Source organism: Cygnus atratus, chromosome 2, assembly GCF_013377495.2.
Source record: "Cygnus atratus isolate AKBS03 ecotype Queensland, Australia chromosome 2, CAtr_DNAZoo_HiC_assembly, whole genome shotgun sequence".
NCBI lineage: Eukaryota > Metazoa > Chordata > Aves > Anseriformes > Anatidae > Cygnus > Cygnus atratus.
The window spans coordinates 50,707,020-50,728,668 of record NC_066363.1 but is presented as its reverse complement, the minus strand read 5'-3'; the positions used below and the strand labels follow the sequence as shown (position 1 = coordinate 50,728,668).

The following is a 21,649-nucleotide window of genomic DNA, read 5'->3' as shown; positions in this document are numbered from 1 at the left end:
GCCCACAGAGGGAAAGGGAGAAACTAGGAGCCAAACTCAGTAAGGTGGGGTAGATGGGAGATCACTTCAGGCTCGCTCTTTGGCTCTGACTGGAGATGCCTGGGACCATCATTAGAAAAGGGCATGTAATCTTTTTGTGGAAATTAAATCTTTACTTTGAGAGCACTTAACATATAACACCTTCAGGTCCTGACCAGCAAATAAGATCTATGCTTCTTAATACAGTCTGTTCAAAGGAAGTAGATCCAATTCCTGTTGTAAAAGCATAACAAAGTGGTGGAGCCTTAGCTTTTTGCAGGGGATTCTCACTTGTGGGTCCGTACAGGTGGGTCAGGAGTATGTATGTGATCCTGTGTAGCTACCAGTTACCAGCAGTGCATAAGAGGGTGAGCTTCTGATTGCAGTTATCACTGCACATACAGCTCTTGCACCAACCTGTGACACAACAATAAATAGTTAAGAACTAGTGAAAATGAGCTTTTATGCAGGCGGAGTAGCAGAAGTATTTTTGTATTAATTTAAACCATCTAGCAGCTTAGGTTCATTTTGCTTATTTAAGCAGGAATGAAAATGGGAGCTGCATCACACAGGGGAGCTTGGGATGGCTTCCTAAATGAGTCTTTCCCTTACGTGCATGGGAGCAGGAAATCCCCCTCTATTTCTAGTCCACTTCAAAGGGCCAGCATTGAGATGTCGCCATGCCACCTACAGCCCTGCAGCCCAGAACAAATGGTGTTAACAATGACACTACAGTCTAGAAGGTGCGAGAGAGGAAGTCTTAGGCTTTGCCTGAAGCAAAATCTGCAATAGGTGAAAGTGTACACTGTAGAGGAAGGGGAAGTGCATGGTGAGGCAAAACAGGTTGCAGCAAGGTGCGGGAGTGTCTTAGCACACAGAGTGGGAGAAGGGTAGGCAGCAGAGCAATGTGGGCGTCAGCGGTGTGTGTCAAAGTGTCTGGAGCTCAGTGGGTGGAGGAAGGAAACAAATGGGAGTAGAAACTCGTGAGGCTTCTCAGAGAGCAGGATGAAAGGATGCAGTACAGTGAAGAGGATGGGAATATTTCTGTTGCACCATGTTCGCCAGACACGTTTTTCCCCTCCATAGATGTTTCTTGGTGGGCTGTATTTGAGAGTAAGTTTGAAGCAGTCTCCCTTGCAGCTGGTGTGAGAGAAAAGGTGAAGACAAAGTTGGGAGCCAGAAATAAAACATTTCTGAATTGGAGGAAAGAACAAAGGGGTGAGAAATGTGCAGGCAATAATGAGAAAAAATTTTTTGAAGGGGAGAATTGGAAGGTAATGGGAAAGCAGGGATCTACATCAGGAAAGACACACAGTGGTAAGATTGAATTTCTAGGTTTCTCATTTTTATTTGCCGTTATAATGTGAATGGCAATTCCTATTGGAGGGGAGAAACTTCAACTTGTCTCGGCAAGGAAATGAAAAAGCTCCCTCGATTTGTTTGCATACACAAAGAATGCTTTAATGCAAGTGTGGGAAAGCAGCAGAAACATTTTGATAGTACTTTCTGTACTTTGTATGTTTCAGTGAGAGGGAGTGCCTAGGGTCAGACAACTCCGTAACCATGAGCCTACAAACCCACACCTGGCTGTCTTGTGTTTTCTAAAAATGTGCTGTTTTTCCAATCTTTTCTATGCTGTCTTGCTAAGAAAAAAATAATGTTCTTAAAATTTGTTTTGAAGTTCGTCATAAGCAAGTCCAGTTTTATGCTGGCCTGCATATTCACCACTGTGGGTAAGATTAAAATGGTCGTAAATATTTTACAGATTTGGGCTTTGCATGAGTAGCATTTGTCCTGTCATAGATAGGTGAGCATTCACCTGGAGAGATGTGGCTTCTGTCTGAAGCCAGAGCAGGTCTGAGGCTGCCCTAATATCTCAAGTTGGCAAAGGCCTTCAAAACAGTGATAAGCCTGGCAAAATAGAAAGCACTCTGTGCTTGTGGTTGTATTCAGTTTTACTTCGTGCCTGCTTTTCCTTGGCTACAGCTGTGCTTCTGAAGCGTGTGTGGTATATTAGTTTTATCAGTGGGAAACTGGAGTTAGTAACCCAAATATGTGCCAGAAGAGAACATTTTATCCCCATTTGTCCTCATGCAGTCCCTATGTGGTATTATATGGAACTAGAAAGACTTTTATTTTAGCAGCTGCTAAATATGGTGTCAATGTTTGCTTACAGGCAGGGCATTAGGTTTTCCTGGGCATTCCATCTTCTTCCCCTTCCAGCTTTTTTCTGGGTTGGTCTGAGGGCTTTGTGACCTTGTCCTGTTTTCCCAGACACCCATCAGTGCTATTAGGTAGGTGCTGATACAGTGATGCAGTTATAGGCGCAGTGGAGGGCAGAGCTTGTCGAGCTGTAGCTATCCTGACCTGCCAGGAATTGTTGCATATCTCCTGCGTGTGCTGCCCCATTGCCATCCCCACCATACAGTGATGCTGGCACTCATGGGGCTGACACCAAAGCCCCACATACATCGGGGACATATGTCTGCTGCCTTCCACTGCTGGAAGCAAATATTGGAAATCTCCCTGTATGCCTGGGAGTTTCCATTCCCAGACATGCTAGCTAAAGAGCTTGTACTCCATGTGGATTGCTTGGCCTTGTTCTGTGCCTATTTCTAACCCTGTACATTCATTAATTTTTTTTTTTTAAACCTCTCAAAATGTAGGTAAAGCTGGCATTCTGTTGTATCTGTAAAGATGCTGACCTACCATCAAATGGAATAGTATGATGAAGTGATAAATGTTTCAAGCTTCTGGCCTTTTATCTCTTCTCTTTCTTTTCTTTTCATTTTTTTTTTCTTTTTTCTTTCTTCCTTTTTTTTTTTTTTTTGATGCTTCTCAAACTTAAGTGATTGAAAAGCTTTCCAGATCTGATAACTGAAAAGATTTCAAGTGAAACTTCTGGCTCGTGTCCCAGCATGAGATCATACAAAGTGATATTAGCTGAATTTGTACCAGAGTTTGAAAGGAATATGAAAACATGTTACTGTTAGTCTTTCTCATCTATTTTTCAGCTCTGCTGTGCAAACGTCTTCTCATGGGTTAACTTCTGTATAAGATTTTAAAAACTTTCGAATACATGTGTATATATGTGTCTGTTTATACATTTTCTCCACTAATAATGTATTTAGTTTATACTCTATTATTATTATTATTATTATTATTATTATTATTATTATTTATGGCAGGACTTTTTTTTTTTTCTTTATTTTTTTTCTTAATAGAAGTTTTAAAATGTAGTGTAGCTGAGAAAACTCACTTTTAGAGGAAGGATGCCCTGTTTCTATTCCAAAATTAAGAGAAATTAAAGTAAAAAAATGACAGGGATATCTCTTCTTTTGTGTCTGCTTGCTACAGTAGGCGTCATTTAAAGCAACAGTCTGGTACATGTGTACATGCCTAATAAGGGTAAAAGTGTGTCAACTTCACGTGTTTTGGGGGTTTCCTGTACAAAATTAAAATAAGATAAATAATGCCTTCAGTTAGGCCTTCAGGTTACTGAATGAGACTGAAATTCAAGGTTGCAAAGCCAAGCAATAGGAGGCTGGAAAATTGTACAATTAAAACTACTTGTTCACTCTCTTGGTAAATATTAATTTTGATTGCCTTTAATTAGAGGATTGTGTATTATTTTTTCCCCAGAAGGTCTCTATATCGTTCAGCACACAGCATGGCTAATGCTTAATGAGTGGGTTGGTTGTTGATGTTTTGTTTCTCACCATTTATTGTATGGCCTTATTTACTGTGTGCTTGGCAGATGGTGCACTGAACACAGAACTATTCATTTCCTCATATAGTTTTTTTACGGTGTTAACACCGTATAGTGTGTATAATACTTTACCCATATTTTTCAGGAAATCTTAATCAGATGTGCAAAATTATATATATATTTATATATATATCTATACATATATATATATATGCATATTTAACCAAACTCTGAGCCTCAGCTGTTAGTTTTAAGGGGGAAGATGTCCATCACGGTTGCCCCAGTGGAAGTCTTTAATAGAGGAACTAGCAGGTTGTACTGACTCTGTACCTCACTCTTCTTTCTGTAGCAGAAGATAAGAGTGGTTCAAAGCCCATGCTGTGGCATGTTTTGTCTCCGGAACTGGAAGAATTTGGTGGAGGTATTGTAAACAGCTATAGCTTCCCTGCGCCCCACACAGTGTTTGCCTAGTCCTGTTGTTGTTTGCACATAGAAACATAGACTTCTGTTACTGACAATCCTCTCCTGTGGTTGAAAGTAACCATGCAATACATATTTTGTCCAGCAAGCTTAGAGCATTCCTGCAGCAACCCACTCTCCAGCATTCAATGCATATTTAATACCTAAGGGAAATGAGCGAAGCTTCAAAACCTACAATAAGCTACAGGAAGAGAACACCCTTCATCTGGTTTCTGTCTTTAGGACTGTAAGCTCTTCAGGCCGGAGACCGTGCCTTCCCATATGTCGATAAAGCATTTCAAGCATTACGTTAGTATAAACACCAGTGGATGAGGTCATAATATATCAAACAACATAATTAAATCAGTGCTTTATTCACTGTCTGTGTCTCATTATGGCTGTCTCCTAGGTCACACTACAGCCTTGAAGATCATGTAAGAACTCAAATGTTATAACAGTCCCTCACAGAAACATTTGCTTTGAAGTCGATGCTATTCAAAACCAATCTGCAGAAAAATGTATTTTTGTAAAATGTGGTCCTATTTTGAAAAAGTCATGTAAACGGGAAACATTTATTATTGATTTTTATCATAAATTGCCATGCCCACAGACATTGATCATGTGTTTGTGATGGGTTTTCATGATTGAATAGCGGTCTGGAAACACTTGAGTGAATGATGTATTAGAATGGACCTTGCTTTTTCAAGGGGAGCATGAGCTTGGAGCCGGGCCTGCCAAGTTACCAGACATCGGGCATTGGAGTGAAACTCTGGGCGTTTTATAATTTACTTGATACTTTAACTTTTGTCTGCTACTTGGAAGGGAGCTCACTTTAAACCAAAGTAGGAACATATAATAAGTAGGATCCTCCCTACACTTTCAGAGTCCTGGTACCCACACTTTAAATCTCAAGTTATATAAGCACCTATATGTGTTTTACAGCGATAGATCCATGTGTGTTTTTTTATGAGGAAATAGGCTACCAATTTTGTCTGAGCAGCATGGTGCTTTGAAGTCTGAAATCATAAATGTAGATATGCACGTAAGCCTCGTGCCTCACCAAGTTTGATGCCTTAGGCATGTGTTATTGCTTACCTATGCCATAATTACTGTACACACATGTACCTACAGGAATATGCACATATGGTTTTCCTACTGTAAACTTTCAGGTGACTTGCTAATCTAGGCTAGTGCTCAGAAGCAAGGACTGGTCTCGGTTCTTAATAATTACAAAGCTGGCATATGGACTTCAACATCGAGCCTCTCCCAGATCCACTTTAAATTAGGTTACATTCATAGGTTACATCTTGGTTTTTGAATAGCAGCCTGACAACATGCAGAGTTGCGATGTTGTTGTTTGACATGTTCTCTCCCCATCTTGCTGGCAAGGGAAAAAGAGGCAAAGATATGCAGAGTTTATATTCTCTTTGCTTTGCCATAAACTAAGGAGACTTTTTTCTTCTGGGGCTTTCCTGAATTAATTCATATTAACCAATGAATTTACTGGCATAACACGTTCTTCCTCCCTAATATTTATCTATTAGTCTCTAGCATCTTTCTTCAGTACCAGTAGTGAAAGCACTGAAGGGTGAGTTGATGACATTTGTTACAGGCTGCTATTTGCTAAATCTGGTACTGAAAGCAGGAAAGTGAAGAGAGAGCAAAGGCAACTCCTTAGTGTTCCTCAGGATGAGTGGTCTGTGTTAATTAAACATCAAAGCAGAGTTCTGCGGCTTACCCAAATGGTCTTGTTGGAGGTCTGGGGCAGCCGTCAGCCAGGGCTGCCTCTGGGAGCAGTCTGCTCTCCAAACCATGAGGAGAGGTTTGGTGGGTCCTGCTGGAGGTTGGAATTGGTGGGTCCTGCTAGGTAGCTCCCCTGCTGGGAAGAGCAGCCCTCCTGGAAGGGCAGGAAGGCTGTGGGAGGGCAGGGAAAGCTACTTGCCCCAGGGCTAGAGCAGGAAATCACCTGGCTGCTGCCCAGCTATTGAAACAGCAGCAAAGAGAGATGTCTGTTACCCTGCCTGCAGATCGGTACCTCTGTGTGGCTCTGGGTGATTCAGAGGAGTTGCTTCGCTTATGCTGAGGTCTGTTGTCAAGAGCCCTGCCATGCCCAGCTTTTTCTACTTTTCTTTGATAACAGCACCTGGCCAGGGGTTGATAAAAAGATTTTTGAGAGAACAAAAGTATAAAATACTCAACACTAAAATCTCCATCATCTTCAAAAAATGCCTTTAATTTTATTATGTTGTGTTAGTGGCTTGAATGTTGACTGGTTATTCACTTGGTAAGCCTCTGAATAAAAAGAATAGACACTTTTGTTGGTTTTACACCCTTTTTTATGTCCCTGTTCATTTTTCATTATTTCACTGTGATTCTTTTTTAAAAAATACCCAGTCAGAGTAAAACAAATGTGGTAAACTCTAATTTAGAGGTGTTAGCGAGGGCTGGCTCATACTGATAAAAGGGTCAGCCAGGCTTTGCCAGTTCTTTATTATAATCCACTACCCACTGTGGTTTAGCCTCTCTGAATATTACTCTCCTGTTATACTTGCTATCATCTCTGTGCAGATTATAGCTTAATACTTGCAAATGACCTAAATATAATGAACAGCAAGCCAGAAAAACTCTAAAAGCATACCCTATGAGAAGACGAGGGCAATACTGGCAAACTTGTTTTTCTTAGGACTAGTGTGAACAAGTGTTGGATGTAAAGAAAAAAAATGCTTTTTTTTTTTTTTTTTTTTCCTCTCGTTGCAGTGGCACAATTCTCATTTCTGTTTGCAGTCATATAGGCAAGCTAATTCTCATTTCTGTTTGCAGTCATCTAGGCGAGTTTGGGTGTGTTAAGTGGAAGGGCCTATTTGCCCATGCACAGCTCGCTGTGCCACAGATATGAAGCAACACACAGCTTTCAAGTGGGAGCCATCTCAGAGCACAGGCAGAGCAAGCTGAGGTCTGCCTGTACCTGCCTGTGTGCAGAGATCTTGAGAAGAAACCAGAGGCACCCATTTTCTCTTTATTACTGCATTGCACCAGAGGCAAATACTCTAATTAAAATTTGTAGTTAGCATTGGTTTGATATCCCTGCTGTAAATTTCAGTCATGTTAAGACTTCCTCGTGGTGGTGGAGAGGTGCGGAACAGAGTCACGGAGAAGCCAAACAGCACAAACATGGGCGCTTGCATAACCCGCTGCGGCAGCCCAACCTCCGTCTTCCATAAGGGTTGTTAAGAAATTACCTGCGACTCTTGGTACAAGGAAAATTACTAAACAGCTTAAAAGATAATGTGACTAATGCTGTGTAGAGGAGGAGAAAAGGTCTGTCTTTCTGTCTGGTGTTGCAAGAGGTACGAGTCACATCCTGCTCTCTGTCACACTGGGAGGGAAAGGTGCTTGACCAGGCTCACCGCAGCCTTGCTGCTGTTGCCTGTTCCCCAGTGTGCTGTTTCCCATAGGTCTGAGCTAGTGGAAAAAGCTGGAAACGCATATAACATGGATGGTAAGGTGAAGAAATAAAAGTTTTAATGAAGGCTCTAAAGGATGGTGTTGTATAGATGGTGTTGTCTTATGGTTAGAAAAACAGAAACCTGGAAGACTAATAGTTTCCTGAATGGGTCCATTTTTCCTTCTCAGTCGCTTGGTTGTTCATTTGCTTTGGCTATTCTGGTGGCTGCTAAAGTGCTTTGCCAGGGTACTGTCTTCTGTTTGCTTTTAGAAGCTGGAAGGCTGAAAAGTTCTTCCCTCTAAGTAATTGTTTGCTATCCTGTACTGGGTTGTTTCCACCACCGCAGTTAGGCCAAGGAAGAACACTACGTTCATCCCCTTTCAGGCACCAGAGGAACTGATTGCGTAGGAGATACGGTCTGGTGTGTGTCTACCTTTTCCCACATATAGAACTGTTTTTCTCATGGGAAGGCTGGTGTGTAAGATGAGGGTCACGCTGTTGGACATGACATTGCAGCCCGTGTGTGGGAAGGAGGAGCAGGGTGGCACTACATTCAGAGTTTGGCACCCACATCAAGCTTCCCCTCACACTATATTTGACCTGAAATGAGTAGTTGATATGATATCACCATGAGTGTTGCCAGACTTTTCTTCTCTAAGTATTAATTTTTAGGAAAAAATAATAAATATTTTCTTTTTAAACGGAAAGAGAAAGCCCAAGAGGATCTTGGCTGGCTCTGCATGCCCTATAGGTATGTCTGTTTGTTTTTGATGAGTGAGGCATTGTCCTCCTGTTTACCTCTCTCAAAGGAAGTGTCTGTTGACACAGTCTGCGTTTCAATCATCTTTATTATACAACGCTCTGGGAAGCCTTCAGGGCAAGCCAAGCAGGCCCTAAAAGCATCTCTTTAGTCACAAAGTGAGACGGCCCCAATCAGACGCCCACGGCTCACATTGCTTTATTCACCGAGATCTCTGCACCAGTAATATTGGACCTCGTGGCAGCTCCCACCACCTTCTTTTGGAGCGGTGCAAGAGACTGTGGCTCTCCTGGTGGCTGCCCTGCCACTGTGTGGTACCTGGCAGGGGCTGGGATTTTGGGACATATGCAGTGTGGGTGCTGTGTGGTGCAGACAGGCACGGAGGGGTTGTGGAGGTGATTATTCTCCCTTGCCCTTGGCCCAGTGTTCCCCTCCCTCTCCTCCAATCCACGTGTTTTCTGCACGCCCTCAGACTGAAGGAGTTTACAAGTCAGGGCTGAACTGTTGGAGGCGAGCAAACACCGGATGATTTGCGTGACGTGACAGGATAATGAATTATTCTGTGCTCTTGTAAATCTGAATACACGGAGCTAGCTGTGGTTTGCACCAATGTGATGTTTTCCTTTAATACTTAACAATAAGTTGTAGATAAATGCCTTTCTGGGCGTATTATTTCTGAGCAAGTAAAAATCCCACTATCAGCAGAGCATCCTGCTCTTTTGTTCTCCTGGGCCCCAGGAGCGCTCTAAGCCTGACCATCTTGGTGCCTCCTCGAGGCATCTTTTCCAGATCTGTGTGGCTGCCTGACAGCTCTGAGTGGCTGTGCTCCCACACCTTTCAATGCAGGAATGGCTTTACAATGTCTTGAGAGAGAGAGACGGTAAGAAACCTGCCTCCCTCAAGACATCTGCAGTCCCAACACAATGCTTAGCTTTAGCATCAGCTGCTTGCACTGCAAGATAGCTGCATTCTCAGTTAAAAACCCAGGAAGACTAGAAGTGAAGAAATAAGGTATGAGTGACCCAGTTGTCAAGTGTAAGGTACTTCTTGTAGGGCACAGGGAGCTGCCTAACAGCTAATTATTTTAATTGATGTTTGAATACTTTGCAGGGTCATGCATTAATGATGAAAGAAGCTTATGCCTTCGTTACAGCCAAGGATTTTAAGGGCCAAATTCACTGTGAATATAAAGAGTGGTCCAAATTATATGTTGGAGCTCAATTGTTCCCCTGCAGGCTATCAATAACTCCTATTTTATGTCACTGGTGGTTATTTGTCTCCTGTGGGAGAGACTATAGTCTGTGGTATAACTGACCAGAAAATGGTTGTTAGTGATAAAGCAGTGTAATTTGCATTGATTTATTATTCATTGGCTGTACAGAATGAATGCAGTTTACCCAGCGAGAGGAATTGTCACCAAATTCTTTCGTCACTTAAACAAATGTCCCTGCTGAGTTTAACTGAGATATGCTATTGTAATAGAGTGGAGTTTATCACACACCTTCCAGCTTGTAACTCTATGAAATCTGAATCCGACTTCAGTAAGAGTTGACTGCAAGCTGAATTTTGCTCTGTCCAAATAAGGATTGATGATAAGAAGTGTATGTACACAATGAAAAACAAAATGCATTTCCTTGAATTTGTCCAAATTCCCTGCCATCCAATTACATGTACATCCTGCTTTAGAAGCTCTAGTGCTTATGTCTAGCATCATGTGTCTAAAATAATAGATCTACCTTGGCTACAGGGAAGATAGGTTTGCGTTTGATGTGGAAAAACTAGGTTAAAGATCATCCTTGTAAGGTGTTCTTCTGAAAGGGTTAATTTTAGTCCTTACAGACATTATGAGATGTGTTAGGATTGACATAGACACAATATTATCAGAGTGTATTTTGGTATTGGTGTTCCTCTGAAAACTGTAGCTCTTGGAAGAAAATGACTTGGTAAAGATTGCTTGTGGGGTTGCCCTCTCCCTCTTGCTCCTCACTTTCTTTTAAGTCAACCTTCTATTTCCAGTGGGTTTGGAAGAAAACATGGAAATGTGAATCAAATGCTATTTCAAACTCAAAAATTAGAAAGCATAACAAAAAGGTTATACTCTGCAATAATACTCTACTAAGTGTTATTTTTAAGTCAGTCCTGGGGGTGGGGGTGGGGGGGTTGTTTATACTCAATTCATTATTTTTAAGACTGTGTGTCTGGCAGTGCTAAAGCTTGACTATTGCTAAAGGTGTTGAACTGTCCCTTTTGGAGCTATTGGTGGCACTGATTTCATGCCCAGAGCATGCAGAATTGGTGCTGTATGGTCTTCAGCACTGGTTGCTGACAGCACAAACCTGGCCGCTTGTCAGTGCAGCCGCACCGACAGCTCAGCAGGCCACCTTCCGCCCTGGTCACAGAATCACAGAATCGTCTAGGTTGGAAGAGACCTCCAAGATCATCTAGTCCAACCTCTGTCCTAACACTAACAAGACCTCCACTAAACCATATCACTAAGGACTACATCTAAACGTCTTTTAAAGACCTCCAGGGATGGCGACTCAACCACTTCCCTGGGCAGCTCATTCCAATGCCTAACAACCCTTTCAGTAAAGAAGTTCTTCCTAATATCCAACCTAAACCTCCCCTGGTGCAACTTTAGCCCATTCCCCCTCGTCCTGCCACCAGGCACGTGGGAGAATAGACCAACCCCCACCTCTCTACAGCCTCCTTTAAGGTACCTATAGAGAGCGATGAGGTCTCCCCTGAGCCTCCTCTTCTCCAGGCTAAACAACCCCAGTTCCCTCAGCCGCTCCTCATAAGACTTGTTCTCCAGACCCCTCACCAGCTTTGTCGCCCTTCTCTGGACTCTCTCGAGCACCTCCATGTCCTTCTTGTAGCGAGGGGCCCAAAACTGAACACAGTACTCGAGGTGCGGCCTCACCAGAGCCGAGTACAGGGGGACAATCACCTCCCTAGACCTGCTGGCCATGCTGCTTCTTATACAAGCCAGGATGCTGTTGGCCTTCTTGGCCACCTGAGCTCACTGCTGGCTCATATTCAGCTGCCTATCAACCAGTATTCCCAGGTCCTTCTCGGCCAGGCAGCTTTCCAACCACTCATCTCCCAGCCTGTAGCGCTGCTTGGGGTTGTTGCGCCCCAGGTGCAGGACCCGGCACTTGGCCTTGTTGAACTTCATACAGTTGACCTCAGCCCATCGGTCCAGCCTATCCAGATCCTCCTGCAGAGCCTTCCTTCCCTCGGGCAGATCGACTCACGCACCTAACTTGGTGTCATCTGCAAACTTACTGAGGGTGCACTCGATCCCCTCGTCCAGGTCATCGATAAAGATAATAAAGAGGACTGGCCCCAGCATTGAGCCCTGGGGGACTCCACTAGTAACCGGCCTCCAACTGGATTTGACTCCATTCACCACAACTCTTTGGGCCCGGCCATCCAGCCAGTTTTTAACCCAACGAAGCGTATGCCAGTCCAAGCCACGAGCAGCCAGTTTCTTGAGGAGAATATTGTGGGAAACGGTGTCAAAAGCCTTACTGAAGTCAAGGTAGATCACATCCACAGCCTTCCCCTCATCCACCAGGCGCGTCACTTGGTCATAGAAGGAGATCAGGTTCGTCAAGCAGGACCTACCTTTCATAAACCCATGCTGACTGGGCCTGATCGCCTGGTTGCCCTTCAAGTACTGCGTGATGACCCTCAAGATAATCTGCTCCATGAGCTTCCCTGGCACTAAGGTCAAACTAACAGGCCTATAGTTCCCCGGGTCTACCCTCCGGCCCTTCTTGTAGATGGGCGTCACATTTGCTAGCCGCCAGTCGACTGGGACCTCCCCTGATAGCCAGGACTGCCAATAAATGATGGAAAGCGTCTTGGCCAGCTCCTCCGCCAGTTCTCTCAGTACCCTCGGGTGGATCCCATCCAGCCCCATCGACTTGCGTACATCCAAGTGCTGTAGCAGGTGGCCAACCATTTCCTCGTGGATAGTGAGGGCCACATCCTGCTCCCCATCCCCTTCCACCAGCTCAGGGTACCGGGTATCCAGAGAACAACTGCTCTTGCCGCTAAAGACTGAGGCAAAGAAGGCATTGAGTACCTCAGCCTTTTCCTCATCTTTTGTAACTAAGTTTCCCCCCGCATCCAGTAAAGGATGGAGATTCTCCTTAGTCCTCCTTTTTGTGGTCCTTCAGATGCAGACTTGCCAGCCCAGGAGGTGCTGGTGCAGGTCTCAGACTGGGGCAGGCTGGCTTCCCCGGCATGTGAGGGGACTGCCACCAACCATTTGGCCATCTGCACAGGCCCTCCAAAAGGAGCATGCATGTCCTATCCATTTAAAGCAGAACTGTTTTGTAGCATATTCCTTCAGATTTTTTGTTAAAGGTTAGCAAAATTGTTTAGACAGCTCTGGTGGCTGCACATCAATCTGCTGTAACTAGCTGATTAATGTGACTGATTTCTGCAGCTAATTTCTCTAATCACTTCTTATTTATGAACCGGAGTGGTTTTGTTTAAAGCAGCTACGCTGAGTATTCATCCATCTTAAAATTTTATTCCTTGAGTGAAGTAAGTTTAGGAAACACAAATCTAATGAACCTCTGTGACACCCAGTGCCCCACAAAAGAAGAGGTCATATGCAAATTCTCTGGTAGTGTTAATCCCCCTTGCCATCTTTTACAGCCAAAGTAAGAGAATAATTTTTTCTTCAAGCAAATAAAAAGGAAATCATTGCAAGTGTAGGCAAATACTCCAAAATCTGCAAGGAAGTGTGCTGGAAACCAAGAGACTATGGATTTCCATTATCCAAGATACTGAATGACAGCAGGTAATTTGAAATAATCTACAGCATTTTTTTTAAAGTTACTTAGACCTCTTAGTCTTACTCTACTTGAAAATACAGGGCAATCCTACTTTAGAAAAAAGAGTAAAATTATATAATCCTTTTTCAAGCTGAGTTAGGCACTGTGCTGTTGTCTCTGCTGCAATGCTTTCTGCTTCTCTAGAGTGCAAGTGCTGAATCCTTCTCTGTTTTTATTCTGTTGGTGAACATCATACTAACTGCTAGTACACAATCTGTTGGCAGTGGTAAGTATAAGAAATATTTAGCAGTTCGGTCCTAGCCACTTTCAACATGCTGTGAAGGATTTTCCTCACTACAGGAAACTCAGTTTGACAGATGTGCCCAGGTATTGGGATGAAGGAGTAAAAGCAAAGTCTATACATTTCATAGTCCAGTCAGTAAGCTCTGTTGTATTGTTGCATGGCAGAAAGTGAGTCTCCAAGAAGGTTTTAAATGGTCAGTTGGTCTGTTATATAGGATGTCAGGGGATGTTGTGTCATACAAAGCAGGTTTAACTGGAAAAAAATAATCATCTAAATCGTTACTTGAAGGTTCAATGCAGTCATTAAGGGCCACCCATAATCTGTTAGTCATCTACAGCAGTCACCATGCCTACTATTTTAATTTGTAACACAGGCATATTCTCCCTGCACTTTTGTGACAGACACTTTTTTGGTTTCTTTCTGTTACCATATGTATCTTTTGCAGGATATTCTTCTATTCTGCAAGTTTCCCTTTATTCTTTGTACCTTACCACTAGGTAAGGTACACTCATTACACTTACCACTCATTTTATGAGGTCACAGTCAAACTTTCTATTTTGATGGCTCAGATATGTTTGTACTTGAATCCCTTGTTAGAACAAAATCTCTGATGTTTCCAGGTAGTGGTCTCACCATTTTTCTACACTTACTGGACAGAATTCCAGTCTGTGACATACCACCTTCAGTTTGGCTTTTCTTTTAGTTTCTCTCACAAAAGGTATCTGATGTTTTCAGATTCTTGTAGACTTCTGAAGAAACGACATTTCTTGTTTGTGTGCACCACTAAAACTCTTGCTCAGTCTTTCATCACCTTATGCCTCTCTGTCTGCCAAGTTACTTTTTTCAGGCTTTGATATGTGCTCTTTGTCCTGTTAATGTCGCTTTAGATTGCTCCTACAAAAGATACTCCAAACATCACCATTAAATTTACCCTTTTTCTGCTAGAATTCCCTTTACTTTTCATTGCCTTAAACAAAAATCAACTTTACTTTAAAATGACTGAATAGTCTACCTCTGTTCTACCTGTAGTTCATACAGTTTTTGGAGGCTGACTCAGCTCTTCATAAGCCCCTAGCACCCACCTCCTTCACTTGCTTGCTACATTTTTAGGATTCTTTGATTTCTAAGCAGCATATCTGTGTTTTCTGTGGTTTTGCTCTTTCTTTGGAAAAAATAAATAAATAAATAAATAAAAATAAAAAAACAACCAAACAAACAGAAAAAAACATCAGGATACAAAGATCTCTTCCCAGTTCCACGTTTGCCATGATTTCTGCAGGAAGTTTGGAGTCTGGAGATCAGAATTCATCCTGTCCCTAAAAAAGGCATGTAGGTTCCTGCCATAACAGGTGGGAGGAAAGCTTGGGCTGTGTTTCTACTGGGATCCATTCAAGAAAAGAGACTATTTCTTAAGGGATGGTCTACATCACTCTGTGGGTTAGTAGTGGGTTAGTAGTCTTTGATACTGAGTCTGTTACAGCAGCTAAATATGTTAAGAAATGACAGGAAAAGATCTGAAGATGCTCATACAATATTCATGCCCTCTCCTGAGTGTGCAGGAAATAGAAAAAGCAGAAGATACAATAACGGATTAATGGAAAAACAGCAAGGAAAAAAGAAAGCGATAGAAGTGATAGGGATGTTAATCAGATCAACAGGACAGTTAATAAAAGGTTTGTGCCTAGCTCAACAAGGCAGTTGTGGTCAGTTAGAAAAAAGGAAAGGGTTTGGGCTTAAATACCAGGTTAATAGGATGGAGGAATCCAGAAAACCTGTGAAAACAAATATTGTAGAGGACAATAGACACATAGCAAAACAATAGTCTTGCTGGAAAAGTAGTACTGAATGAGTTGCTGTGTTCAGGAAGAACAGAAATAGAAGGTAGTAGGCTGTATGTGTGAACAATATGAAAGATCATTAAAAGAAAAGAAAAGAAAAAAGAAAAGAAAAGAAAAGAAAAGAAAAGAAAAGAAAAGAAAAGAAAAGAAAAAAGAACACAAAAACACTCCAACAAGAAAGGACATCCTGAATAGAATATCTGGTTTGGTTTTAGCAACTAATGATGAGGTCATAGAAGAGCTAGTCATGAGAAATAGCTTCAGACCAAATGATCAGGAATTGATTTAATTAGAATGAAGGGAAGATTAAAAGGATGTCCTTAATTAAAAGTTGTCTTTGAAAGATAGCAAACTAGAGTCTGTCAAACTGCAAGCAAGGCGTGTGGGCTGCACTGGAGAGTCCAGGGACTTGAACAGTGCAAAAACTTGGAGTTTTTGCAAGTACCCAAACAGTCTGTATTTTTTTGTCCCAAAGAAGTATAAGAAGTTATCAGGAAAGTGTGAAAATTAGACTTGCCAGCATTCAGGCTAAATGAAAAATTGCAAGTAATGTTTAGACACACAGGAAAAGGACACACATCAACCACGTAAATAAATTCCAAACAGCAAGAGGGCTACTATGTAATCGTGCTGCTTGTTCAGGGATCAAGCATAATTTAGATGTGCCCTCAGTGTAAAAAATACCACCCCCACAGACAAACCAGCCCCCCCAAAAACAAACCCTCATGATGTCTAACAGGACAAAAATCTGAATGTGGCAGAAGCAAAGCTTGTCTTAGTGTTCCTGAATTGTGTAGAAATAGGTAACCAGCCTTTATAACTGTTCTCTTGAAAACTGAAGGTATGACAGGAAGCATTTTTCACAAATCCTTCAACACCTGTTGTCCACCTACCTCTAGGCTGTATGATTTACACTTGATTGTGTCAGTTATCTACAACTATCAGCTATCTGTAGTTCTGTGTTGTCACACTGCCTGGTGTTGTGGATTCTTGAAGATTGCTATGTCAATTTGGGAAGGTTCAAAGTACATAAAACTTGGAGAAAAGTTAAGAAGGGGGTGTAAAAAGAACTTTATTTGTGGTGCTATATTAGGAAATTATTTGCAGGGTTCAGTTAGGGGTTTTCTGATTGAGCAGAGAAGGGAAGATGAATTCAGCAGTTGTACGTTTTATGACCTGATATAAGGCAGTGGTATTTTTGGGACACTCAAGGGGAGAATGTTGTCAGACTGGTTATGATAAAGCACTGAGTGAGAGATTTAAGCTGCTGAGATTAGAAGAAAGGGGTTGAAAGGGAGCAGATGGATGTTGTACTCAGGAGAGAAGGAAATATCACAAGTGATCTTGAATCTTCTGTTGTGTAAGCATTGAAATCCCAATGTTGGCATCAGTGGTAAGGAGAGGAGGAAGTTTTGTAGGGAAGGTGTTTGGTATGAGAACAAGATAATTTATGTTGGTGACAAAGTGTAAAACTTGAAAATCTGGGAAAAAAATGAGGCATGTGTAAGAGTGCAAAGGAAATGTCTTAGAAGAAGAAGAGTTGTCTGACGATGTGATCTCATGAATTGCTTGATCTGATACAAGGCCGCTGGCCAGAGTAGATGTACCTCACTGAGAAGAAGCATGCCAGGGGCAGAGCCTGCCAGGTTCAGAAGTGCCCATTGATACCGTGGGGCAACCAGAGCAAAGAACAGTCATTGACAAGAAAAATAAAGACCAACTTGAAAGCATATTGAGGATGAGACTTCAGAGCAGGGATGATCAGCAATATCAGAAGAACCAGAAGGGCCATCCTGGAGGAAGATTGAGGGATCTCCTTGATATTTGCCCAGGAAGAAATCATGAACGACCCTAGGGAGAACAGGTTCACCCAAGGGGAAATGGCAGATGTGATCCTGGGCAGAGTTGGAAGAGAGGAAGTGAGTGCATTAGCTTCAGGCTATGCTTGCAATGAGCTTATAGATACAGAAAGGAGGAAAATAGAGCAATTGTTGAAAAAGGTAGGGATGTGATCTTGCAAACAGCAGAAAAGGGGACTGAGTGAGAAGACAGGGGTAAGCAGAGACTGAACTTTAGCGAAATGTGAACTTTCAGTGAAAAGTGTCCAGCTGAAGACAAATGGAAAATATTCAGAAATTGCAGATGAATAAAGGTAAGTGTTCTGCAGGCTGTGTATTAGCATACTGCTAGATACTACACATTAGCATACTTGTTTTTTTTTTTTTTTGGTAAGAATTTGCAAAGAGCAATGAGAAAATTCATTTACAAAAGTGAGTTGCTTCATACTTAATGAAAAAGAAATCAGCCAAATCAACTTCTTCTAGAGTTAAAGTGATTTGAAGAAGCAGCGTGCTACCACTTTCCTTTCCCTCTTCCTACCCCCAGACAGCAGGGCCCAGTGCTGACGTGCTGGTGTTAGGGTGTCTGCTGCAGATGGAAATCGCCCAGCTCTGGAAGGAGCGCAATGCATCCAGGCTTCAGGGGCAGCACAACCTAATTGTCTGGCTGTGGTCCAGCCGCTGATTGACCCAATAAACTCTAATGAATCTGGATTCCTGCAGTCTGATTTGCTTCCTCTCTCCATGATGTGCCTTTCTCAGTCCATGAGGAGCTGAAACCTGAGTGCTGGCTTTGACAAAGGGAGTGTGAGAGGGGGGAAGGAGGGGAAGAAAAGGCAGATAACAGCCGAATGTAATCAGTGTTTTATTACCATCCCCAGGAAGTGGGAACGGCTTTAAAAAAAAAAGAAAAAAAAAAGAAAAAAAAAAAGAAAAAAAAAGAAATAGTAGTAGGTTGGAGCAAGGAAAGTTAATTATGGTGAGGTTATTTGACAGGAAATTACAAAATACAAACAGACAGAAGAAACACATTTTAAAACAGGGTAGGAAATCTCAAGTTACTTCACTGTGTATATTCAAAACCCCCAAAGCAAAGGCTGAAAATAGCAGTTTAAACAAAAGCTATCTTATCTGATAAAGGCATTTCAAGCACAAAAGGAAATTTATATATTGGGTTGACAGTCTTAAAATAAACTGATTGTCTTGATAACACCATAGATTTAATTGTGGGAAAAATTGGGTTCATTTGTATGGCCTGCAGATGCAGTAAATTCCCATGTAAATTCATTTCTTTTCTTTCTTTGTACATTTCTTGTCTTCTAAGCAGTGTTTATCAGTGTTTTCCAGAAATTGTAAAGGTAGAATTATGCATATAGGATGAGACTGATAAATATGTGCATATTTTAAAGACTTCCATGCAGACCAGATACAATTCATTTCCTATGCTACTATATGGAAGCATATTAAGGGTACTTCAGCAAGTTAACCAGATTCAGAAGGATTTTGGCAGAAATGTACCATTTTGGGGTGAAGATAGGAATCTTCACCAGTACTAGTGATCAGGAATATTATTTTATTCATTTCATTGTTAGTATGCTTACAATATGCTCTTGAATATTTGGTGGTTTTTTTTTTTTTTTTTTTTTTTTTTTACTTTCAGTGAGGAAAAGAAACTATTTTGCTACTGCATCACCCTTATCCTGAGTCAGTAGACCGTTTATGAGTGCAAGGAGAGCAGAAATTGCTTGCTAGCCTAGTTCTTTAACCTTGCTACAGGTACTAAAGCTGCAAAGAACAGTAAGGAGGAGCTTTCCACTACCTGGACTGTCACTGTGTTTTTTGTTATGAACAATATTCTCCAAAAAAAAAAAAAAAAGATGCTGAGATACTGATTTTTTGTTTTGCTCTTTTAGCAAATCCTTTATTTCTAGTATCCCCCTTACCATTTTTCTTTGAAGCTTACATCTGTATAGATATCTGTGGCCTTATAGTGAAATACAATGTATATTATCAGGACTATACAATTTGATTTGCTTGGAGGAAGGGAGCAAAGAAAATAGAGAAAATAACTTAGTTGTATAGGTGATGTATTAGATTATTTCTGTGTGATCAGAGTAGACTTAGAATACTGTGGGACAAACATCTTGCTTGCTTTCGACTCAAGTAGTAGCAAAGGTAAGTAAGTGGCATTAAGAGGTTTAAAGGTACACCTGCCTGGATTCTGTGACTTCAAACTTCATTTGTGTTCCTCTCTTATAGCTCATCAGACTGCATATCTAGCTGTTGTAATGCACTAGGCACATCTGTAGCTTGTTCCCAACCCTCTCCCTCCTTCCCCACCCCTCCACACTCCCCCCAGTTAATTTGTCTGTTGTGCCTGTGACTCGCTATTGCTAACGCTGTTGAACCTTCAAAATCTGTGAACACAATGAAGAAAGGTGCTCATTTACTGTAAATTAGGGGTAGGCAATGCTTCTTTTTGTCTGAGATGCAGCTTGATATCCTTATATCACCTGTACTCAGATCTCTCATTTTTGTAGGTGATCCAGGTATACTTGGAGGTCTCTTGGAATCTTGGTCTCTTACTTAGAATTATCTGGCCTCGTGAGACACTTCTCAGGACTCAGAGGATATCACTTCAGGGTAGTATAAAGACGACTTCACATCAACTTGCATTCATAAATGTTGACTAAAAGGCCCAGTTTTAAAGTACTGTCCTGTTGTTGCAAAATCTTGCTAGGAGTCCTGAAAAACTGTCAAGATCTGATGAGTCCATAAGGATTTTTGCTATTTAACAAAGAAATATCATTTGTCTGTGTACCAAGAGGATTGGGTTGCAGAAATATTCTGAACTTGTGATCATTGGATTTTATACTTGAAATAAACTGAAGTGAAAGTTTTTCAGGAAAGAAGTTGATTTTTTTTTCTGGTCTCCTTTATGTCTCATTTAAATGACCAACTACTTTAAAGGGATTTCATAACTCAGCTGGGGGAGTTCACAAGGGAAAATTGTGGGAGGAAAGTAGCTTCCTCCTTAATAAGGGAGAGTGTTGATGACAATAAGAACTGCTAATTAAATCAGTAATTTTTTTAAAGTGAAAAATAAAAAGAAACTAAAAGCAAGTAAAATAAGAACTAGAACAAAAATGTCTTTCTGAAAGTTGCATATCGAGGCTATGGAAAAACTGGGAGTAGTTTCTTGACTGACTCATTTTTTTATTTTATTTTTTTTCTGAAACAATCTACAGTTAGTCCCTGATACATTTCTGAAAGGAACATAAATGTTGTATGGTAACAAAAGGAGATCAATAAAATGAAGTGTTCTATAGTCAGCTTTCCAGAATACTGCTGTAAGTATTGGAAACTTGCACATTTTCCCATCTGTTTCTTTTTTTCAGCAGCAATAAATACAATGCCCGCACTGACAATCTGATAGAAGATTTTCTTAAGGTTATATAGCAAGTTTCAAAATTAGCATCTCTAAAGAGCCCTGAGATCATTTAAAAATAGCTGGCTATTATTGTGAAGTATCTTTTATAATCAGCTTTCCCTTTTCTTTTTAAAATGGATGTACATGTGAATAAGACTTAAGGAATTGCTTTCATTACAGATAACCATAATGATACATTATTTTGATTCTGTCTTACTGCTATTTTATAGGTTATTTTATGTATACTGAAAATAGAAGATAAAGCTATGATGATGTGAAGTTATGGCCTTACAACAATCCTTAACACAGGCTGATGCTGTGTCTAGGTAGCAAGCAAGTCCTTTACTGAGTATGTATTAGTGTGGTTGTAATTTAGGTAACATAAAGAGAAATGGACAAAGTTAGGACAGAACCATTTTGAAAGTCTACTTTTTATTGTTTTCACCTTCACGGTGATGATCTAGTAGACAGATTTTTATTTTTATTTTTTTTTAAAGAAAAGGTTTGTTTGTTTGTTTGTTTGTTTTTTTTTTTTTTTTGCTTTAAGCTTTGAAAAGCAGGGAGAATACTTCAGGAAGAATTGTGCTTGCTACTTTTAAAAAATTATGCAGGACAGCATGAAACTCATTTTGACTGACCAGGAGTAAACAAAGGCTAGTTCAAGAACGTCTGAGTTAGTCTTGCCTGCTGCTTGCTGACTAGCCTCAGCTGCACCAGTTAGCTCAGCAAGTTGCCATCAACCGTGTTTTCATGGTAACAGAAGGGAGTCTCCATGTCCAGGTGACTTACTTGATATGACAGCAGACTGTTGAGAAGATTCAGCTCCCCTGATCGTGTTGTTCCTGCCTCATCTGCTGAGAAGTGCTCTAGCGCAGAAAGGCACTTCTGCAAAGCTGAAAGACCTGTTGGTTGGATTTTGTGATTTTTAGGTCTGTGGCTGCTCTCAGTATTGTAAAACGTGGCTTATTTATTTAACTTGTATCTCTGTGTCTCTGAAACTCCACTGTGGGTAAAGTTTGAACTAATTAACCAGTAACAGATGCAAACCACATTCA

At 41.3% G+C, this 21,649-nt stretch overlaps 1 long non-coding RNA gene across 3 annotated transcripts in view; it reads left to right on the top strand.

Moving 5' to 3' along the window:
• The window catches only part of LOC118249685 (uncharacterized), a 155,360-nt gene that overhangs the window by 7,211 nt on the left and 126,500 nt on the right, over positions 1-21,649 (top strand). The window lies entirely within an intron of this gene.